The sequence below is a fragment of the Eurosta solidaginis genome, unplaced genomic scaffold (genome assembly GCF_040869045.1).
Source record: "Eurosta solidaginis isolate ZX-2024a unplaced genomic scaffold, ASM4086904v1 ctg00001201.1, whole genome shotgun sequence".
NCBI classification, from domain to species: domain Eukaryota; kingdom Metazoa; phylum Arthropoda; class Insecta; order Diptera; family Tephritidae; genus Eurosta; species Eurosta solidaginis.
The window spans coordinates 131,353-153,244 of NW_027137002.1; positions in this window are offsets into that span (position 1 = coordinate 131,353).

Below are 21,892 nucleotides of genomic sequence, written 5' to 3' on the forward strand. Positions count from 1 at the left end.
TCCGCTTGTACCATTATGCAGCTCGCTGAGCACGTCAGGAATCCTCTTTCTGGGAACAACTATCAGTTTCTTCTTGCATTGACCATCCTCACTCGCCCGTACTCGATACAAGCAACCGAATATCAATTCTAAACTGTTCCAATGTGCCCAATATGACTTCGCAATGAGACTCTCTGCTGACATCTCTCTATTTGGTATTTCGTTTCGTTCGAGCCCTTGCATAACTTGTGACAGATCTGTATCCTCTAGCTGACACTTCCTTAGTTGTCCCTTTTCCCATTCATCTGTACATGTTGTAGTCAATATCCGGACATCTATAATGTCTTCTTTAGCCTCGCTCTTTGAACAGTGCTTGCATTCCAAACTACATGGTCTTCGTGACATAGCATCAGCATTTCCATGGGTACTATCTTTTCGATGCTCAATGGAAAAGTCATAGCTTTGTAGTCGCTCGATCCACCGTGCCAATTGTCCTTCTGGATTACGGCACTGCAAGAGCCATTTCAACGCTGCGTGATCTGTTCTGACGCGGAATCGCTGGCCGTAGAGGTACTTGTGAAAATGTTTAATGCACTCTACCAATGCCAACAGCTCTCTCCGTGTAACGGAATAGTTCCTCTGGTTTTCCAATTGAACGGCTGTAATATGCAACTACCTTCTCCTGTCCTTCGACCAGTTGCGATAAAACGCTTTTTAGCAAAAGGTGGACAAACGAAAATTTTTCCTGGAGAAACGTGGACAAACGATGGACAAACGAATGAGATATGGTTTTTTAAATACTCGCAAATGGAGGTGCCAACTTCACACGATTTTATTTTTTTTTTTTCAAATAACTTTTTAACAGAAGGTGGACAAAAGAAAATTTTTCCTGAACAAACGAACGAGATATGGTTTTTTAAATACTCGCCCAAGTAGGTGCCAACTTCACAGAGCTAGCGCCAGCTATTCTCTGGAAAACTTCCTCCAAGTTTTAAAGATGTTCATCAAAGTTCTTGCCCAATACGATGATGTCGTCCAGGTATACCAAGCATGTTTTCCAATGTAGTCCTTTCAATACCTGATGCATGAGTCTCTCAAAAGTAGCTGGTGCATTACAAAGTCCAAAAGGCATAACTGTAAATTGCCAAAGACCATCTCCGACGCTGAAGGCTGTTTTTTCTTTGTCTTCGTCCTTCACCTACACTTGCCAGTAGCCACTTTTCAAGTCCAGTGTGGAAAACCATTTCGTAGCAGAGCGCGAGTCCGGAGTGTCGTCAATTCTCGGTAATGGGTAGCTATCCTTTTTCGTGACGTCGTTCAACTTGCGGTAGTCCACGCAAAACCTCATTTTCCCATCCTTCTTCTTCACAAGTACCACCGGCGAGCTCCATGGACTAGCTGATGGTTCGATGACGCCGCTGTCGCTCATTTCTTGTACGATTTGACTCACAACTTCCCGCTTCGCCAGTGGAACACTACGAGGAGCTTGACGTATCGGCCTCGCGTCACCAGTGTTAATTTGATGTTTAACACCATTGGTGCGGCGTGGTTTAGAACCATCCTGGTCAAATATGTTTGCGTACTTTAGGAGCAGTTGCTTTGCCTTACTCTGATAATCTTGATCTAGCCCCTCCGTCCATGCCGTGATGTCATTTGGAATATTAGTCTTGCTAGTTGAAACGTGTTGCGCGAGCTGTTCACAGTTAATAACTACTTCAGCCTCTTGGCATCTTCCCAATATATATAGCTCCTTTTGTCAGTTTGAGTGGTGACTTGAACTAATTGAGTACTCTTACCGGAATACGTCCATCCTGTTTTGTCATAGCCAGGGTTTTTCCTACAAGTACGTTCGGTGTTGATCTGTTTGCTGCCTCGACAACCCACAATTTGTTTGTCCCACAATCGCCATCAACCTTTGCCCAGATGACTGCTTCTAATTTTGCTGGTATTTGCTGACATTCTTCCACCAGCACTCGTTTACTGCTGTAGCCTTTCTCGTAGCCGAAATTAAGTGGCACATCCATGTTCTTATATCGCACCGTCTTGCTTTGCATGTCGATCTTGATGCCTTGGTCGATTAAGAAGTCCACTCCAATCATGATTTCGTCAACAATCTCTGCCACTATAAAATTGTGTAGTACCATGACGTTCCTCTCGTGGGTGTCCTCTCCCGTGGCTGTACGTAATCTTGCTCCAAGCAATGGTCTTCTTCTTGTTAACTAAATCTGATCGAATGATGGAATGAGATGCACCCGTATCTACAGTCAGTAAACGTCGTTTCCATCCACATGTCCTCCGACAGTAAGATTGTTTGACCTTCTTCCAATTTGCGAGATAGAGATTATGGGGCATTCAGTTGAGGGAGCCAGCTGACGCCCCTTGCGGCTGACTTGCTTTAGTTTAACGATTGAGTGGACTTGGAGATTTGCTCATCTCCCTCAGCTCTGCGTTTACGGCCACCCACATTGTTGGAACTGTTAGGGTTGATACTGAAATAACGTGCAATGTGCCCTGGCTTTCCACACTTAAAGCATTTGACGGCACCATCGTTTTTCTGCTGCGTTCCTTTTAATGCTTCCAAAATTGTGTCTACCCAGTCTGGCTTTCCACTTCAACGCGATGCGCTTTATATGGGGGCTTACTCAAAAGTGACGCTGTTTCCGGAGTCAGTACATAGGATACCGTTTCGCAAATGTTAGCTTTGGGTTTGCGTATGTACCTCGCTTCGTTTCCACGTCCCGTATGCCATTTATAAAACTGAATTTTTACCCTCTCGGTGTATTCCACGAGTGCGTCGGCATTTGCTAGATGGGCCAGCCTTTCGATATCCGATGCGAACTCCTGCAAAGTCTCATTCGATTTTTGGTAACGGTTTTGCAACTCAATTTGGTATATCTGTTTCCTGTTCGCTTCCCTATCGCCTCTCTAGAGCGCTCATCAATGTTTCATAGTTGTTCCGTTCGTACTCTGGAATCGTCTGCAAGATTTCAGCTGCAGGCCCTTTCACTGCCACGAACAGTGTAGCAACTTTATCTTCAGAATTCTCAAACTGAAGCTTAAACACCTGGAAAGGAACAGAACCGTCAAAGGATGTTGTTTTTACCTTTGGATTACTCGCTGAAACTGCTGGGCGATTTAGTTGCAACTCCTGTATACGACCTCTCAATGTTTTAATCTCGGCATCGATTTTGTCCTCGAGTTGTGAAATTTTTGTATCCTGCGCCTCCAACTTCAAGGAAATACGTCCTTCTTGCTCTTCCAGTTGCGCAGAGATCTGTGATGATATCTGTGCTGAAATTTGCGTCGACATTTCGGATATTTGTATTACTTGTGCTTCAATCTTTGATGTTATGTGTGTCTCCTGCGATTCCAGTTGGGATGCCATATATGTCTTCTTTTCGGCCAGTTGAGTTGTTATCTTTGTCGTTTGTTCTTCCAGCTGAGATGACATATCGGTTGATATTTGTGACGACATTTGCATCAACACTGCTAGTATCGCGTTAGTGTCAACACTTGCCAATGGATTCGGAGTCTATTATCTTCTCCTCCATTTTAGTCGCTGGCTCTTCCAGATCAGGATAAAAGACATACTCGTCCACATTAATTCCTTCCAACTCCAATACCTCCTAGCCGTGCTTGAAGTTCGATCTTATTGCAGGTTGTATTCAATCCTCGGTTCTCCAACTCTTTTTCCAGTTGCTGGATCCTTAATTCACTTAACTTTGCCATGTCCAAGTTGTATTCTGGAATTTATTCAACAATTCCTCTTCTGACACCAACTAACGTTCGAATCACTAAACTGTTGAATAAATAACTCCACTATTCAATAATGCACAATGGCCTTTATTAAAGTACTTCACAACAACACTTCTACTTCTCAACAGATAGCGTGCTTAAATGAAACTTATTCGTCGTGCCTCAGCTGCTGCTTTTATACTCTTTGGTTTCCTCGTTGACATATTTCTAGGCGTTTCTATTTCTAGAATTTGCTTCTTGTTTACCAGCTATAACTCACCAGCTATAACTCAGATGCACGTTATAGCTTCCCATATGCGCGTGTATATGTGATTGATACTTCCACAGATGATTGCCTACTTTTGGGAGTATCTCAGATATATGCATGTGTTTGTGCTCTCCGCTGATTGTATGGACATATGTATAGACATAATGATTGACTTGTTGATGTGCATACACGTCACTGCTTAGTATTGGCTTAGAGATGACAGTATCCCTTAGCGTTGCTAATATTCGTCACAATATTATATTCTAAGCCCCTAACCTGCTGGGGGGAAAAATACAACCCACTATACCACGGTGATTAAGCACTCCCCTCTTATAAACATGGCAACACCGGCAGGTAGATACTACTCTGAAATCAACCTACTATAATAAGAAACGAAAACTAAAACATAAAAAATATTAGTATTCATTGATTTTCTTAGTTAAAACATATTTTAGTGTGAAAGTCTAAATTTTCAATTCATAAAATTTTCCGTAGAATTTAAATATTTATTTTTGAGTCTTGAAAATTTATGTAAATGGAAGGCGAGCCGACAGAGTGCTTATTTTTTGCTGTTGCGAAAAGCACATGCAATGTTAGAGCTAAAAAGAGAGGCGGCAAATGCCATCGTCGTCCTGGGCCATTAATGCGAAATCCTTATTTAAATTTCTTACGCGAATTTCGTAAGCACAATTGTGGTCTGAGCGTTGTTGAGGTAGTACGAAGAGGTGCTAAAGAATGGAATGCATTACCGAAAGAAAAAAACTCCGTTACATAGAAGAGGTTCGCCCTGCCCTGTTTTTGGTTATTAAAATGCTGCTTTAAAATTTTTTAATTTAAACAAGAAAATATTGCATTTTTTCCTTTTTTTCAATTTCAGGCATTTTATGCGCCCAAAATACGTAAATGTTGTTGCTCTATGCCAGTCGAAGCATGCGGCCATAAAAATAAAAAAAGTATCAATTTGTCCAAGCAAAAAAAGGCGTTCGAGATCTAGTAGCTGCTCCTCAACCAAAAGAAGTTTAAGAAAGAAATCATCAGGATGCTTTGGCAAGAGAAAAAGCAAGAGACGCACCAAAAAAATGAAAAAGCATAAATGTGGTCAACGTAAAAAGTTAAGAAAGCACAGACCAAGATCTCAGTGCAAGCGTAGAGCAAGAAAATTGAGAAAAATAAAGAAAAAGCGTAGTCAGTGTAGCTTTTTCTAATTTAGTATAAATAGTTAGAAAAAAAGAGATGATTTGTATAAATTTTTGCTAAACGCCTTTTATATGAAAATTCTTTGTAACTTTTTTTTTAGTATGCTATTATTGTAACTGAGTAAAAATATATGTACTTATTTTACGAGAGCTTGTTTTTTAGCCTAAATGATTGATAAATGCATTTTTATGTCCAGCATTTTTCCTGTCGCAATAATGAAGCAGTCATGTTTTTTTTGTAGCAGTGCTTCGCCCCATCAAATAAGTGCGATCACTCACAATTGTCATAAATATCCTGGAGTCCTAGAAAACTTTATATTTTCACTAGGTTGGGCCAAAGAGATAAGGCTTGGTTCCAAATTCCAATTGAAACGATGGTTGGTGTCATCTGGGGAAAAATTTCGAACCTACTATTTAGAATTGTATGAATTTTTAAGAGTATAGATTTTTGTAGCCGAATCAATTTTGATCTAATAAAGTACAAGTTCGCACTGATTTTTAACAATTTTTTCCGAAGGGTGTTTCAGATTTTATTATATACCAGCGTACCCGGCATACATTCTCTTGCTCGAAAATCTTCAGCCTATATCCAATTTTTTTGCATTTTTTTTCTCATTCTTGTCCACCCCTTCTATTCCTTGTCTACTCCCATTTCCAATTCCACTCCATTTCTCATTCCCACTCCCACTTCCCACTTCCCAACGCAACTCCCATCTTAAGCGCGATGTCCATATCGCAAGCAATGAAAAATTGCATACAAAAAACAGCTCAAGAAAAATTTCGTTTGTGAAGAAAAACTCATAACGTTAGTGTGAAAATGTGCTAAATCACTTTTTACGAAGTTTACAGGAGACGAAAAAAAATAATTTTTGAAATAACCTTTTTTTCAAAACTGTGAATGAGGATACCTTAGTTGCATTATGAATTCATACAAGTGGCGAATGTTTGATAAAAACGTTCACAATAGTAAACAGCCTCCATCAACTGTTCCATCGCTGTTCGATTACTTAAATTATTTGCTCAATAGTGTTTTTCAAAAATTTTTGTAGACGATTGGCTTATTACATCTAATCTAATCTAATATCTAATCTAATCTAATATCTAATATATATTATAAATAGCAAAGTTTGGATGTTTGGATGTTTGTCCAGACATTTGTAGGATCTACTAGCTATATTTTTTTGAAAAAAGGAGGTCCCCGCCCCCTAGGAACAGTTATAATTTAATTGTATTTTTTCGTCTGTAACTGAATCACGTCAGAACGGCTACACATATTTTAATGAAATTTGGGACACAGACAATAGTCTACTAGCGAAATTTTTTTCGGACATGGAAGGGGGGTTGGGGTCCCACGACCCCTTCGAACAATTACTTTTAAATAATTTTTATACATTACAACTTTACGTATACGGGCCTTCACCAATATTACAGACTCAATGGATCAAATAAGTCGAGGGCTTACAAACTGAGCAGTGACACCCTCCGCCCCCTCTCCCCCTTCTCACCACTCTGGTGTAAAATGTATAAATAGTTACAAATCAATATAAATGTTCTCCTAAATCAATAATTTTTGGTAGCTGACTCACACAGATCGAGATCTAAACAATTTTGGAAAAACGATCGGTGGTGCACTCCGTCTCCTCCCACCATGCGCCCTCCATCAATTATTTTTATTAGCACGCTTTTGTTAGCTTTACCTGCATGTTTCTTTGTAACTTTTTATTCGCTCCAACGGACCTGCTGCCTTATTAACATGGTTTTATAATTAGCTTCACCTTATTCGTACTCCCGTTAGGTCATATCGAGAACCTTCCGGGATCATTTGTAGATGCTTTTCGGGATCCCGCCGGGGTCATTTCGGGACTTTCGGGATTATTTCGGGATCAATTTGGGACCCTTCCGGGATCATTTCTGTACAGTTTTCGGGATCCGTCCGGGATCCCGTCGTGGTTATTTTGGAACATTTTCGGGACTATTCCGGGATCATTTCGGGACGGGATAATTTTTGTACCCTTCCGGCATCATTTCTGGATGGGTTTCGGGATCCGTCCGGCATCCCGTCGGGGTATTTTCGGGATCATTTGCGTAGCTTGGAGATAAATTCTTCATGGTTTTCGGAATCATTACGGGACTTTTTCAATGTCATTTTGGGTCCCTTCCTGCATCATTTCTGGATGGTTTTCGGGATCCGTCCGGGATCCCGTCGGGGTCATTTCGGGATCATTTGGGGTACATCCGGCATCATTTCTAGATGGTTGTCGGGATCCGTCCGGGATCCCATCGGGGTCATTTCGCGACTTTATCTCGACTAATACGGGATCATTTTGGAACCATTTCGGCATCATTTCTGGATGGTTTTCGGGATCCGTCCGGGATCCTGTCAGAGTCATTTCGGGAGGGGCTCATTTGAAGACCTCTCCTGCATCATTTTTGGACAGTTTTCGGGATCCGTCCGAGATCCCGACGGGGTCACTTCGGGACTATTTCGGGATCATTTGGGGGTAACTACCGGCATCATTTCTGGATGGTTTTCGGTATCCGTCGGGGATCCCGTCGGGGTCATTTCTGGACTTTTTCGGGATCATGTGGGGTATTTTCCGGCATAATTTCTGGATGGTTTTCGGGATCGGTCAGGAATCCGGTCGGGATCATTTCGCTACTTTTTCGTTACGAATACGGGATTATTTGGGGAGGCTTTCGGCATCATTTCTGGATGGTTTTCGGAATCCGTACGGGATCCCGTCAGTCATTTCGGTACTTTTTCGGGATCATTTAAGGATAATTTTCAGGATTCGTCCAGGATCCCGTCAGGGTAATTTCTGGACTTTTCCGAGACTATTTCGGGATCATTTTGGGACCCTTCCAAGATCATTTCTGAATGGATTTCGGGATCTGTTCGGGATCCCATCAGGGTCATTTAGGGATCCGTTGGAGATCCCGTCAGGGTCATATCGGGAATTCTTCGGGATTATTTCGGGATCATTTATGGATGGTTTTCGGGATCCGTCCGGGATCCCGTCGGGGTCATTTCGGGACTTTTTCAGGACTAATACGGGATCATTTGGAGACCCTTCCGGCATCATTTATGGATGGATTTCGGGATCCGTACGGGAACCCATCAGGGTAATTTCGGGACTATTTCGGGATCATTTGGGGACCCTTTAGGGGTAATTTCGTTACTTTTTCTGTATTATTTCGGGATAATTTGGGAACCCTACCGGCATTATTTCCTGATAGTTTGCCGGATCCATCAGTCATTTCGGGACCATTTTGGGATCATTTGTGGACCCTCCCGAGATCATTTCTGGATCCGTTGTTGTTATTGTTGTTGTTGTTGTTGGTGTTGGTATTGGTGTTGTTGTTGTTGTAGCGATAAGGTTACTCGCCGAAGGCTTTGGGGGTGATGTGATGGCCCTTTGCCGGATACAGATCCGGTACGCTCCGGTAACACAGCACCATTAAGGTGCTGGCCCGACCATCTCGGGAACGATTTATATGGCCACATTAAACCTTCTGGCCATCACTCCCTCCCCACCCCTAAGTTCCATGAGGAGCTTGGGGTCGCACAAAGACTCGTACGTTAGTGCGGGATTTCATCGTGGTCATTTTTGGACTATTTCGGGCCCTTCAGGAATCATTTCTGTATGGTTCTCGCGATCCGTCGTGGATCCCCTCGGGGTCATTTCGGAACTTTCTATACTATGTCGAAATAATTTAGGGACCCTTCCTGGATGGTTTTTGAGATCCGTCCAGGAGGGAGCCCGGCAGGGTAATTTCGGAACTTCTTCGGGATCATTTAGGTACCCTTCAGGGATCATTTCTGTGCGGTTCTCTGGATAAGTCTAGAATCGTGTCGTCATTTCGGGTTTTTTGGGGACTATTCCGGGAACTTTTGTAGACCCTTCCGGGGCATTTCTGGATGGTTTTCGGGATCCATCCGCGATAGCGTCGGGGTCATTTTGTAGCTTTTTCTCGATAATTGTGGGATCATTTGGGGATCCTATCAGGTTGTCAGCTCATTTAGTTCTTTTTTTTACTCAATTACAAATATAAAATGCATTAGACAAAAAACAAATTTTAAACAAATAACTTGGTAAGCAGGCTAACGTGAATAGCCCACATATTTCATTTTCTCCTTGCGGACGGGGCCGCGGGTAAAGGTTAGTATATATATATTATAAGTGGGAAAGTTTGGATCTTTGGATGTTTCTCCAGACGTTTGTCTTTGTGACTCAATCACGCAAGAACGGCTGGACCGATTTGGATGAAATTTAGCACGCATATAGCCAATAGTCTAGAAGGATCTACTAGCTATATTTTTTTAAAAAGGGGGGAGGTCTCCGTTCCCTAGGAACAGTTATAATTTAATTATTGTATTTTTTCGTCTTAGTGACTGAATAACACCAGAACGGCTACACGGATTTTGATGAAATTTGGGACACAGACAATAGTCTACTAGCGAAATTTTTTTCGAACATGGAAAGGGGGGTGGGGTTCCCACGACCCTTCGAACAAGTACTTTTAAATAATTTTTGCACATTTTACACTAGTTCCGGAGCCGTGGATCGCTAGCAATAGGATCTGTGGCCTGCGGACACCAACGTATAAGCTTTATAGCGCTCAGGAAAAGGGTAAGCCTCGCACATGTATATTGGCTAAGTCTACTCTTAATGTTTTTCTTCTACCCAATTATAGCGATGGGGATTTGACAGCGGTCAGCGTCGAGGTGCTAGGGAGGAGCTTTAAACTTGCCTCCTTCTACCTAGCGCACGACCAACAAGGCTCATTACCACCGGATAATCCACGAAACGACTTCATCCTACTCGGAGGCGACGCCAATGCTCATCACGCCCAGTGGGGCAGCAGAGATACAAATGACCGGGGTGAGTCTCTATTCAACTATCTGTTAGGCACTAATCTGAGTATATGTAATAGGGGAAATGATCCCACTTTTATTACGAGGAACCGCGAAGAGGTCCTTGACATAACACTGGTCACAGACTCTTTCAGTGACCTGATCGTTTCATGGAGAGTTCTAAAGGAGCAATCCTTTTCTGACTATAGATATATAAGTTTTTCTATATCGCAGGCGGACACAAGTCCTAAGTACATACAAAATATTAGAAGAACTAACGGGCTACTATAAGAAGATTATAGGTAAAAAGCTATCTGAGGAGGTACGAGTCCCAGAAAGCGAGGAGGAGCTGGACGTGTTTGTAAATAATTTCAGTCAAAATTGCAGGAATGCTTTAGATAGGGCTTGCCCGGCTAAAAAGGTTTTGGAAACTCACAAACTACCATGGTGGTCGTCTGATCTTGATAAACTTAGGAAGTCATGTAGGGCGGCCTTCAATAAAGCAATGCATGATGGACATCAATCCTCATGGGCTGCTTATAAACCGAAAATAAATATATATAAAAAAGCAATCCGGAATGGAAAGCGATCCTCCTGGAGGGATTTCTGCGGCAGGATTGAATCCACATCCGCGGCCTCCCGGTTAAGGAAGGAGCTATCGAAATCTCCAACTCAGCTAAGTTACGTCCAAAAGCCGGATGGGCACTGGACGGACTCCAGCGCTGAAACCATAAACTTGCTAATGGATACGGACTTCCCAGCAAGTACGGGCATGTCTTCAATTATTGTCAGCGGAGGGTCATCTAATGATCAGCTGATAAGCGAAATCACAAATGATAAAAGGATAGATTGGGCTTTACAGACCTTCAAGCCCTATAAATTGCCGGGGCCGGATGAAATTTTTCCGGCTCAGCTCCAGTATACTGCCGAACTTATAAGGCCCTGGATTAAAGGGATGCTTATAGGTTGTCTTAGGCTCAATTACGTACCAGTATCGTGGAGGGAAGTCAACGTGTTCTTTATCCCCAAGGCAGGGAAACCCTCCCACTCTAAACCAAATGATTATAGGCCTATAAGCTTATCTTCTTTTCTGCTTAAAGCGCTCAAAAGACTTCTAGAGGACCACATCAGGAGGATTAAGCCGTCGCTTCTTTCGCAAGCACAGCATGCCTATACTAAGGGCAGATCAACTGACACGGCCTTGCACTCACTGGTATCCGCTATCGAAAGGTCACTAGACCTCAAGGAATACACATTGGTGGCATTTCTAGATATAGCGGGTGCCTTCAAAAACGTTCTCCCGGAGGTCATGACCTCGGCGCTGACCGATCTGGAGGTGGACGCGTGCCTGGTGGAGTTTATATACAATCTGCTTACGCGTAGGCAGATTAAAACTGTGGTAGGTGGATGCGTGACCCGCAGACCGGTCAGAAGAGGCACTCCGCAGGAGGTGTTCTCTCTCCGCTACTTTGGGTGGTTACCGTCAACCAACTACTCCGCCTCATGAAATCAGAAGGTCACCAAGTGATCGCGTATGCAGATAAAATCTGCGTCACCATGCGGGGAAAATTTCCGCAAACTTTGCAACCTAATGGAAGGGGCACTATCCAAAAGTTCGCACTGGGCCACAGCCACAGGCTTGGAAGTCAACCCGGATAAAAGCGAGCTTGTCCTATTCACATGGAGGTATAACGTACCAAATCTAACACCGCCAAGAATTGGGGGTACGTTTTTAGCGTTTAGCCATCGAGTCAAGTATTTGGGAGTAATTCTGGATAGGAAGCTATTATGGAGTGACCATATAGTGGAGCGATGCAAGAAGGCAGCAGCAGCGCTGTTTACCTGCAAGAGGGAAATTGGCACCTCCTGGGGATTCTCCCCCAAGGTAACATACTGGATTTATACAGCCATTGTGCGCCCGATTCTTCTTTATGGTGCCTTGGTCTGGTGGCCTGCACTAGCTAAAACTACCTATCTTAAGACGCTTCAAAAGGTGCAACGGAGTTCGGAGCTCTGCATCACCGGGGCTCTCGGCTCCACTCCATCTGAAGCACTCAACACAATGCTATACCATCCACCTCTTGACCTGGTGGCGAAAGAAATAGCGGTCATCGACGCTCTACGCATAAGAAAAACAGGTCTCTGGTCAAATGGATCTAGTGGACACGCAACAATCCTGGGCACGAGCGCCCCAGTCCCAATACCGGTGCGCACTGACTACTGCACGCCAAAAAACGTTCGTTAAAAATTATTGTATATATATACCATCGCGACAGGACTGGAATACCAGACAACATACGGTACCGGGTGCCATCAACATATTCACGGATGGTTCTAAGCTTGACGGGAAGGTGGGAGCAGGCCTCTTTTCGCCGGATCTGGGTCTAGAGGTCTCTTTTCGCCTACCAGATTACTGTAGTGTTTACCAAGCGGAAATGCTGGCGATACACAAGGCTGTGAACCATCTAGGGTCTATGCCTAAGGATGGTAAACGGGTGGTTATTTTCTCAGAGAGCCAGGCCGCCTTAAAGGCCCTGGACTCATTCGTCGACAACGCAAAGTCGGTCACTGAATGCCGCAAACCTCTTAACGAGATGGCTCAGCACTTCAGTATCAGCCTTATATGGGTACCTGGGCACAGGGATATCGAAGGCAATTGCAGAGCAGACGAGCTGGCCAGAAGAGGCACCACCGACGATATCCTTCCGGGAAATGAGTCGGCAGGCATACCCATGGCCACTTTCAGGCTTCGTGTGAACACAAGCACTATAAGAATCGCAAATGGACTATGGTCAGCCATATCATCGTGTGAGACATCGAGGCAAACCTGGGCCTCATATGACAAGGGGCGCACAGAGGCGCTTCTGATTTTAAACAAATCAGCTCTATCGTCCCTGATAAGGGTTCTAACAGGGCATTGCCTAATAGGCACGCATGGTGCTAGAATGGGGGTAACGACCTTCGACTATTGTCGCAGCTGCAGATATACAGAAGAGGAAGAGAGCGTCCAGCACCTTCTCTGTCACTGTCCAGCGCTTAGTAGGCGTAGGATGGCTATCCTTGGTAAACCTTTTCTACATGACCTCGCTGAGGTTACTTGCTATGAAGTAAAGGCTCTGGCAAAATTTATAATTTCCACATGATGGTTTGACCCGCTTTAGGCAGGATAGGGGTCCTCCTTTGAGACCGTATAGGGTGTTACAATGGGCATTGGTGGCCTAACCCTGCAAAAATCGCGAGTACTTTCCATGCATGTATGTATGGAGTACTCGCTATGGACCAAGCGAGTGCTCCAAAATTAACCACAATTCATACAAAACATATGGTCCAATTAACATTGCAATGTCCTAGGACCGGACCATATAATCCAGCTCCGCATTACATCAGAGTACTCCATGGAGTACCCACAGTCCAATAAACATCGTGTAGTGATTACAATCGTTAGAAACGAGCAATAATCGGCTTACAACATGTTCGTGTAGAAACATGAGTTGGTCCATCGCTGCATTACAGTGGAGTAGAATGGTAGGTACTCCAGTGGACCAACGATTTTTGCAGGGAAGTAGTGAGCTGTTACCATAGTGTTCAGCTCATCCCTTGCAACCTAACCTAACCTATACATTATAACTTTACGTATACGGGCCTTCACCAATATTACAGACTCAATGGGTCAAGTAAGTCGAGGGCTTACACAGTGAGCAGTGACACCCTCCGCCCCCTCTCCCCCTTATCTCCCCCTCTGGTGACATACAAATGGAGATCTAAACAATTTTGGAAAATCGATCAGTGGTCCTCCTTCTTCGCCCTCCATCCGCCCTCCAATTGTTTTTATTAGCACGCTTTTATTAGCTTTACCTGTATGTTTCTATGTAACTCTTCATTCGCTCCAATGCGCCTGCTGCCTTATCCTTCCGGGATAATTTCCGTATAGTTTTCGGGATCCCATCGGGGTTATTTTGGGACATTTTCGGGACTATTCCGGGATAATTTCGGAACTATTTCGCGATCATTTGGGGACCCCTCCGGCATCATTTCTGGATGGGTTTCAGGATCCGTCCGGCATCCCGTCGGGGTATTTTCGGAATAAATTGCGTACCTTTGAGAGATAAATTCTTTACGGTTTCCGGGATCACTACGGGACTTTTTCGGGGTCATTTTTGGTACCTTCCGTGATCATTCCTGGATGGTTGTATTTCGGGATCATTAGGGGTATCTTCCGGCATCATTTCTGGATGGTTTACGGGATCCCGTCGGCGTCATTTCGAGACTATTAGGTGATCTTTTGAGGACCTTTCCGGCATCAATTCTTGATGGATGCCGGTTCCATCAGGGCAATTTCGCGACCATTTTGTGATCATTTGGGGACCCTTCCGAGGTCATTTCTGGTTCTGTCCGGGACGCCGTAGGAGTCATTTCGAGATCTTTTTGTTACTTTTTCTGGATAGTTATGGGACCCCTCCGGGATCATTTCTGGATCTGTGCGGGATCCCATCGGGGTCATTTCCGGACTACTTCGCGACTTATACGGGATCAATTGGCCTTTCGCCATCATTTCTGGATGGTTTTCGGTATCCGTCTGGGATCTCGTCAGGGTCATTTCGGGACTATCTGGAGATCATTTACAAAACTTTCGGGCATCATTTCCGGATAATTTCCGGGTTCCCTCGGGGATCCCTTCAGGGTCATTTCGGGACTATTTCGGAATCAATTTTGGGTACCCACCGGCATCATTTTTGGATGGTTTTCGGTAATCGTCCGGGATCCCGTCCGAGTGATTTCAGGACTTTCTCGGGATCCGTCCCTGATCCCGACGGGGTAATTCGGGATCATTTGGGGTACCTACCGGCATCATTTCTGGTTGGTTTTGGGGATCCGTCCGGGATCCCATCGGGGTCATTTCGGGATCATTTGGGGTCCCTTCCGGCATCATTTCTGGAAGGTTTTCGGGATCCGTTCGGGATCTCATCGGGGTCATTTCAGGACTTTTTCGAGATCATTTGGGGTACCTTCCGACATCATTTCTAGATGGTTTTGGGTATCCGTCCGGGATCCCGTCGGAGTCATTTCAGGACTTTTTCGCTACTAATACGGGATAATTTGCGGACCCTTTCGGCATCATTTCTAAATGGTTTTCGGGATCCGTCCAGGAATCCGTCAGCGTCATTTCAGGACTATTAGGGGATCATTTGGGGACCTTTCCGGCCTCATTTCTGGATAGTTTTAGAGATCCGTTCGGGATCCCGACGGGGTCATTTCGGGATCATTTGGGGTACCTACCGGCATCATTTCTGGATGGTTTTCAGGATCCGTACAGGAACCCATCAGGGTAATTTCGGGACTTTTTCGGGATCATTTGGAGACCCTTTAGGGGTAATATCATGACTTTTTCAGTATTCGGGATCATTTGGGGACCGTTCCGGCATCAATTCTTGATGGTTTGCCGGATCCATCAGGGTAATTTCGGGATAATTTTGGGATCGTTTGGGGACCCTTCCGAGGTCATTTCTGGATCCGTCCGGGATGCCGTAGGAGTAATTTCGAGATTTTTTTGTTACTTTTTCGAGATAGATTTCCGGACTATTTCGGGATCATTTGGGGTACGAACCGGGATCATTTAGGGTTGGTTTTCGGGATCCGTCCGGGATCCCGTCGGGATCATTTCGGGATCATTTGGGGTACCTACCGGCATCATTTCTGGATGGTTTTCAGGATCCGTACAGGGACCCATCAGGGTAATTTCGGGACTTTTTCGGGATCATTTGGAGACCCTTTAGGGGTAATTTTATGACTTTTTCAGTATTCGGGATCATTTGGGGACCGTTCCGGCATCAATTCTTGATGGTTTGCCGGATCCATCAGGGTAATTTCGGGACCATTTTGGGATCGTTTGGGGACTCTTCCGAGGTCATTTCTGGATCCGTCCGGGATGCCGTAGGAGTAATTTAAATTTTTTTTTTGTTACGTTTTCGAGATAGATTTCCGGACTATTTCGGGATCATTTTGTGACCTTTTCCGGAATCATTTCTTTATGGTTTTCGCGATACGTCGTGTATCCCCTCGGGGTCATTTCGGAACTTTTTCTGGACTATGTCGGGATAATTTAGGAACCCTTCCTGGATATTTTCTGGATGGTTTTCGAGATCTGTCCGGGAGCCCGTCAGGGTCATTTCGGAACTTTTTCGGGATCATTTTGGTACCCTTCAGGTATCATTTCTGTATGGTTCTCTGGATAAGTCTAGAATCGTGTCGTTGTCATTTCGGGTTTTTTTGGGTCTATTCCAGGAACTTTTGTAGACCCTTCGGGGGGCATTTCTGGATGGTTTTATCCTATCAGGTTATCAGCTCATTTAGTTCTTTTTTTACTCAATTACAAATATAAAATGTATTACCCAGAAACAAAATTTTAAACAGATAACTTAATAAGCAGGCTAACGTGAATAGCCCATATAAAGGCTAGTTATTTACATATTTGAAAATGTTTGCTTAATTGGCTGCTCATTTTTATCTCTTAACTAGATTTTAGAAATGAATATAAATATGTAGTCTGATTTTCAGGAAAAGAAAAGCTGATTTGAGACACAAATGGGCAATGCATGGAGGTTCTATTTAATAACCGCAAGCAAAAAACAAACCTATCTTCCATTCTCTTGCCGTTCGCCACAGCCATTCTCCCTGTCAGATATTATTTGACAGGTAGGTATGGCAATGGAGGAATAGAAAGATTTTGCACTTGTATGAATTCACAATGAATTACATTGTCATCGGGTTCTGAACTATATTCCAAGTTTCAAGCTTGTAGCTTATCGGAAAGTTACTTAAATTTTAATTACAAAATTCGTCAAGCTAAATAAAATATTTTATAAAGGTAAACAGAGTTATGTAAATAACACTGTTTTTATAGTTCATTTTATATTTTTTAATAACAAAAATACGTTTTTTACTACCTTTATATTAAGTCCCTTTCATGTTTGCCCCCTCATTTCCATAGGAATTTTTGATCCACGGAAAAGTCTTTTTCGGTAACTTCCCGTTGAGCTAGACACTTGATACTTAGAACATAGTTCAGATCTGGGGGACATCACAAAGCAAGTGAAAAAAAAATCCGCTAGGTGGCGCACGGATCTAGATATACAGAAAATGAATTTTAAAATGGAAATTTCGCGATCTTTCAACTAACTTCTCGGTGATCCAGTGACTTGAAGCTTAGCACATAGTTTGCGAGTCGATGGCACTACAATTCGTGGAAAACAAAATGCCGCCAGGTGGCAGACGAATCGAGAGAAACGAAAATCCCTGAAAAAACGCAGGGAATCTTGCGATCGATTTTTAAGTAACTTCCCGGTGACCTAGAGACTTGAAACTTGGCAGTTAGTTAGAGGCCTGGTGGCAATACAACTTATAGAAAACAAAGTTCCGCTATGTGGCGCGCTAGTCAAGATAGCTGCAAATCCTTTAAAAATGGGGGGATCTTGCGATCGATTTTCGAGTAACTTCCCGATGAGTTAGAGACATGAAACTTGGGCCGTAAGTCAGTACCCGGTGACAATGCAATACTTTATAAAAAAAAAAAATCCGCTAGGTGGCGCATGGATCGAGATATTGAGAAAACTAGTTTTAAATTGGGAACCTTGCAATCGATTTTTAACTAACTTCCTGGATATCTAGAGACTTGAAGCCTGACAGTGCAATGTTTGATCAAATTTGAGCTACGTAACGCACAATTCGAACTATTTAGAAGATTAGTCCATACCTTCATGGCTAGCCTCCAGAGTGTTGCAGGCGTTGTAGAATTCCACCTCGTTGAAGGCCCAACTCAATGCACGTCCTTGCATACTTTTAAGCGTACGCGACTTTCACCGCGATTCTTTTTTCATTTGCCGTGTATATCTTAATCAATGGCTCCACCAACTTTGAACACATCCATGCACGACGATAATTCAACACACTCCCATCTAATATGATTACATCCCCCAACGACGAAAAATCACTACGTTCATCGATGGTGTTGTATCCACCGGATCTACTAATTGTTAGCACTTTCACCACCAATGAAAATTCACCACATCAATTGTGTTGAACTTACTTCCTCAACAATTGTGATCATATTCACCAAAACGGATTGCGTTGCACTATCCCGCTTCGTCAATTATGAGAATAATCGCCAACAAGAATCATTCACCACATTCATCCTCTTTGTCCAACTCACACGCTCCACCAATATCAAGATCATCGAACATCTATAATAATTCACCGATTTATATGTAGCACACATACATCTTTCTACAGTCACCTAAGTCGAATATAGATATAGACGTAGGACGTCCGAGCAACACCAAAGAACGGGTAGCTATTTTGAACAAATAAATAAAGATAAGAATTTTCACTTAGGAATTACTTAAATTACTAATCAAAGTAGTAATTGCTTTTTTTGTAGGCAGTACTAAAAAATTTAAGATAAAAAGATGATAAAAAAATTTTAAGGACTACCTTTATATAAATGGACCAAAAAATAGAAGGCAATTTTTCCTTTAATACGGACATAGTCTTGTTGAATTTTAACTAAAAAACTTTAACAATAGCTCTTTTAAAAGAATTTCGGGATTTAAAACTATAAAGGTGGACCGCAATCTTTCAATTTAAGGCAAACCATGTACTTGGGAATAACTAATTGATTATGTAAAATTTAAACACGCTCTCAACCTTTATAATTTTAAATCCCAAAATTCTTTAAAAAGAGCTATTGTTAAAATTTTTTAGTCAAAATTCAACAAGACTATGTCTATATTAAAGGAAAAATTGCCTTCTATTTTTTGGTTCATTTATATAAAGATATTCCTTAAAATTTTTTATCAAGAAACTTACGAATGTCTGTTATTTATACTCCGGTCAATGTTAGAAGAAAACTTGCATTCAATTGATTATGCCGATCATTTGCTACTCTGAGCTAGTGTACAGTAAACTGAGCTCCCAGTCTGCTCATAAAATTGATGTAGCATTTAATCATGTTACACGTTATGTATTCGGCTTAGCTAGATTTGATCATATATCCAGCTGGAGAGCGCGTCTACTGGGCTGTGAAATCTTCGAATATCTGAAAGCTAGAAACAGCATTTTCCTTTGTCAACTTATCATGTATAAGGAGCCTAGTTACCTATATGATAAGCTAATATTCCCCAGGTCTGCTCGAATCAACGACCTAATAGTACCAACTTATAACTATCTAACATCTGGACGGCTATTTTTTGTCAATGCTATTCGCCTATGGAACTCTATTCCAGTATCCATTCGTAGTAGTCTAAATAAAAGCAACTTTAAAAATGTTCTTTATGCTCACTTTAGTTGAAACCATTATACTTCTTGAGTTTTCGCCATCAATATGTATGAGTGTATACAATGTTTTGTTATTGAATTTAATTATTTGTTTATTTTAGATACTAGTAAATTAAGATACTTCTCTATGTTTAATATGATAATTTAACCTACATAGCCCTCTGTTATGACTTTTGTTCTTTTTTACATTGCGATTTATCTTTTTGTTGTACTATAAAAGATCCTAGATCTTATTGTACTAATACCATTTTTGCAATAAATGATGAAATGATGATGATGTATTTATTTTAACTTTTGTTTTGCCATTCGGTAAGGTTTCGTTAAAAAGTAAGATGTATTTTCCACACTACTACAATCACGGCACGGCTATAGGTTCGCCAATAACACGACTTGCCAAAATGTTGGCCGATTAAAATTAATTTAAATTAGTTCTACTTTTTTATTAAATTTTTGACGTCCTACGGGTGTATGAATCACCATTAAAATACACGTGTGCGATATTCAAGTTTATGTTGGGACGAGATATGTTTGAAAAGCCTTAGCCTTCAAAATCTATGATTTCGTCCTCAGAGGATGAATTATTATTTGTGCTACTCATAAATATTTTTTGTAATCATGAATTATACTCAGCTGAGCAGAGCTCACAGAGTATATTAATTTTGTTGGCCTAACGGTACCCCGTTACGGCATAAACTAATCGAGATAGATATAGACTTCTATATGTATATCAAAATGATCTGGGCGAAAAAAGAAACTAATTTAGCCATTTTCGTCCAACCGTCCGTCCGTTCGTGAACACGATAACTTTAGCAAATTTTGAGGTATCTTAATGAAGGTTGGTATGTACGTTCCTGGGCACTCATCTCAGATCGCTATTTAAAATGAAGGAAATCGGACTATAACCAGTTTTTCGATATCGAAAATTTCGAAAACCCGTAAAAGTGCGATAATTCATTACCAAAGACGGATAAAGCGGTGAAACTTGGTAGGTGGATTGACCTTATGACGCAGAATAGAAAATTAGTAAAATTTTGGGCAATGGGCGTGGCCCGCCCACTTTTAAATGAAGGTAACTTAAAACTTGCAAGCTGTAATTTGGAAGCTGAGTATGTAATGTTCGGTTACACCCGAATTTAGCCTTCCTTACTTGTTTTAAGAGATCGTTGTTTATTTCAAAATCATGACAGCATTTATTCACTCGTTTAAGACCACTTCTTATTATCAGAAGCGAATTCAACATAACCAAACTCAGTTTCTTTCTGTGTTTGCTTTTAATCAAACCCATGTTTGAAAACATTCTTGCAACTTTAGCATTACTTGGTGGCGGCACAAAATCGACAAGCTTTTGGAATTATACTGTTTTACTGTCTAACATCGAACCAAAAACTTAATCTTGAAGTTACATTTTTCAATCTATTTTGCTTTTTTTTTATCTACCGGACATAGTCCTCACAGATATGTAACAACTTAGATAAAAATTTATGAAATAGAAAAATATATGGTAACAAAAAGTTGACAACTCTGGCTAAGCAAGTCGAAAGTTTCTTTGCTCGTCTATTCGAAAATTTAATTAATTGATTTAAAGTGTCAAACAATTGCTAAATATATGGTTATATCCTTTCTATTGATCGGAAGTTAATGGACGTATTTTGCTCTCTGGCGTATTTCTTGTAGAAATAGATAATTGCGAATCTAAAATTAAATTGCAGTGCAACCACAATAACTAGTGCATTTAAAATTGAATTGCATGCAACAACAACTAGTGCAAGAATAAGGAAATACACTTTGCGGCATTACTAACTAGTCTGACAATTGCCAGGCGGTCAACTGCGCCACCTGTGTGTGAAGACATCTGTCCATCAGTTTATATTAACGTGACCAGACGTTCATTATTGAATCTAAAAGTATCTTAAGTAAGACTTAATAAAATTCTTATATATTGCGATGTCTTTTGCTGCTCCCACCTCTGTGCACCCAAGCGTAAACTGAGCACTGTTTCTCCAACTGCTAAGGTGGTTAAGCTTGATGAAAGTATCACTCTTGAGAAGGTATTTGCCAAGCTGACCGAACTTGAAGTGACAGTTCAACAGCATACTGAACAATTGCGGCCTTTAATTCAAAGTGTAGCGAATAGGTTGACAGAGGTGGAAAATAAGCTTTCTAAGCGAATAGAGGAAGAAATATCAGTGCTTAATGCTACGATTGCTGAATCGTCCGCTCGAATCTCTGTTTTGGAAGCCAATGCGATGAAATTTGAAGAGGACATGGCATGCATGGCAAATATGTTAGCTGGTGTCATTGAACAGAGTGCTGCGCCGGATATCTCCGCTGATGCGGTTGCTTTCGGCGTCCCGTATCTTGAAGGTGAAGACTTAAAACGTGTATTTAACCTGTTGTGTAAATCTACCGACTTCCATTCTCCTCAAATAAGAGATATTTTTCGCACAAAACCTTCAAATTGAAATCCAAATAGTGCTATTATTATAAAATTTCACTCGCCTCTCGACCGTAACTGAACCCTGCGAGCTT